This window comes from Anopheles coustani (genome assembly GCF_943734705.1).
Source record: "Anopheles coustani chromosome X unlocalized genomic scaffold, idAnoCousDA_361_x.2 X_unloc_12, whole genome shotgun sequence".
NCBI lineage: Eukaryota > Metazoa > Arthropoda > Insecta > Diptera > Culicidae > Anopheles > Anopheles coustani.
The window spans coordinates 260,001-262,910 of NW_026525071.1; the positions used below are offsets into that span (position 1 = coordinate 260,001).

The window sequence follows — 2,910 nt, forward strand, 5'->3', positions numbered from 1 at the left end:
CGGTTGTTATCGTCACATCTGGCTTGCGACTACTTTGTTTCAATGTCCAATATGTACCGTTGGACTCGGTTAACGGGCTGTTAGCCCGCGTGTGGTTTAACTCACTGATACCTTCCATTGCCCATACGCTAGTTTGTTTGTGTTCCTTTGGTCAACTTCCATACTTGAATCATTTGTGCTACCGCTGCTGCTTCGACGCTACTTTGACATCTTCGCTTCTATTTAAATAAATAAATAAGCTGAAGCTAGACATCAGTAAACACCACCACAGACACCACAAGCACGCCTTCTCCTCGTACTTCCGCCTCACGCGGGAACACGGACGCTCTAAATACTTCGAATTCCAATGCCAGTATATTGTAAACCACGGGTTCTTTAATGCTAGCGGGTCGTCGCGACCCTAGTTAACATCATGGTGCACGTCTCGTGACGGGTGTCACGGCGTAGTTAAATGTATGCGATACATTTCTCAAATATAAGCGCTCAGTCATCTGTACATCATGGTAGGTTCCCACGACGTGCAATATGCGTTCAACTTATCAATGTTCATGTGTCCTGCAGTTCACATTATGACGCGCAGTTAGCTGCGGTCTTCATCGATCCATGAGCCGAGTGATCCACTGCCGAGGGTGACTAACTTGCGTAAGCCGCCGCTGTGCGCGTATACCCGTTCCCCGTAGGGAGGAGCAAGCCGCCGCTTAGAGACGAAGCATAAAGTGTCCTCATTCCACATAGGGCAAGCTGGATGAATCCATTTTACCCAGGACGGCCGAAGCGGCGTGGACCAGGGGAGAACTGAACCTTATACTTCACACCACAGTAAGTCTACGTGTCCTCTTCCACATAGGGCAAGCTAGAACTAACTATCTTACCCAGGACTGCCGAAGCAGCGTGGACCAGGGGAGGAACACACTTTTCATGGAAACGTAAGGCATCCATGACTGCCATAACGTAAGCCGCCGCTGTGCGCGTATACCCGTTCCCCGTAGGGAGGAGCAAGCCGCCGCTTAGAGACGAAGCATAAAGTGTCCTCATTCCACATAGGGCAAGCTGGATGAATCCATTTTACCCAGGACGGCCGAAGCGGCGTGGACCAGGGGAGAACTGAACTTTATACTTCACACCACAGTAAGTCTACGTGTCCTCTTCCACATAGGGCAAGCTAGAACTAACTATCTTACCCAGGACTGCCGAAGCAGCGTGGACCAGGGGAGGAACACACTTTTCATAGAAACGTAAGGCATCCATGACTGCCATAGTGCGTAAGCCGCCGCTGTGCGCGTAAACCCGTTCCCCGTAGGGAGGAGTCAAGCCGCCGCTTAGAGACGAAGTATTAAGTGTCCTCTTCCACATAGGGCAAGCTAGAATGAACTATCTTACCCAGGACCGCCGAAGCAGCGTGGACCAGGGGAGAACTGAACTTTATACTTCACACCACAGTATTGAGTAATGTGCCCTCTTCCACATAGGGCAAGCTGGAATGTTCCATTTTACCCAGGACGGCCGAAGCGGCGTGGACCAGTGGAGGACTACTCAATCATGAGGTTTGATATCGACTTGTGTGTTTCAATAGGGTACCGATGGTATGTTTTGAACCGATTTGATTTAGCCATTCTGAAGTCATCACTTGGTTGAAGCGCTGAACTAGGGAGGGGCATCGTTTACATATATATTGGTTTTTGCATGCTCTACTAGGTTAATGTCATAGGGTTGGCTATCGAGCATGCCCAAGTGATGACTTGATTTTGTGCTTGCTTGAATTCTTCACATTTCATACCATCGGTTAGTTGTCGAATCATTCCTCGATCATAACCTTCGTTCTTGGTTCATGTATGCTCTCTTCCACATAGGGCAAGCTAGAATTAACTATCTTACCCAGGACCGCCGAAGCAGCGTGGACCAGGGGAGAACTATACTTTGTCTTGTATGCCCTCTTCCACATAGGGCAAGCTAGAATGAACTATCTTACCCAGGACCGCCGGAGCAGCGTGGACCAGTGGAGGACTATACTTTGTTCATAACACCACAGTATTGAGTAATGTGCCCTCTTCCACATAGGGCAAGCTAGAATGAACTATCTTACCCAGGACCGCCGAAGCGGCGTGGACCAGTGGAGGACTACACAATCATGAGGTTTGATATCGACTTGTGTGTTTCAATAGGGTACCGATGGTATGTTTTGAACCGATTTGATTTAGCCATTCTGAAGTCATCACTTGGTTGAAGCGCTGAACTAGGGAGGGGCATCGTTTACATATATATTGGTTTTCGCATGCTCTACTAGGTTAATGTCATGAGGTTGGCTATCGAGCATGCCCAAGTGATGACTTGATTGTGTGCTTGCTTGAATTCTTCACATTTCATACCATCGGTTAGTTGTCGAATCATTCCTCGATCATAACCTTCGTTCTTGGTTCATGTATGCTCTCTTCCACATAGGGCAAGCTAGAATTAACTATCTTACCCAGGACCGCCGAAGCAGCGTGGACCAGGGGAGAACTATACTTTGTCTTGTATGCCCTCTTCCACATAGGGCAAGCTAGAATTAACTATCTTACCCAGGACTGCAAAGCAGCGTGGACCAGTGGAGGACTATACTTTGTTCATTACACCACAGTATTAAGTATGGTGTCCTCTTCCACCATAGGGCAAGCTAGAACTAACTATCTTACCCAGGACCGCCGAAGCAGTGTGGACCAGGGGAGGACTATACTTTATACTTCACACACTAGCCATACTGAAGTCATCACTTGGTGGGGGTGAACTACGGCGGTATCTATCGTTTTGGTTCGGTCTATATAGGGTCGCTTGCATGCTCATTCGAATATAATGTAATTGTGTATGGCAATATGAGCATGCCCAAGTGATGACTTTGTTTCAAGCTCAACAGGTAGGGTATTGAGTCCTCTT

General features: G+C 48.0%; 1 non-coding gene across 1 annotated transcript; it reads right to left on the reverse strand.

Moving 5' to 3' along the window:
- Nucleotides 1–477: 477 nt before the first annotated feature.
- LOC131269986 (5.8S ribosomal RNA) lies at nucleotides 478–632 on the reverse strand. Its single transcript, XR_009179138.1, has one exon. It is a non-coding gene; the product is annotated as a 5.8S ribosomal RNA (ribosomal RNA).
- Between the last annotated feature and the right edge of the window lie 2,278 nt (nucleotides 633–2,910).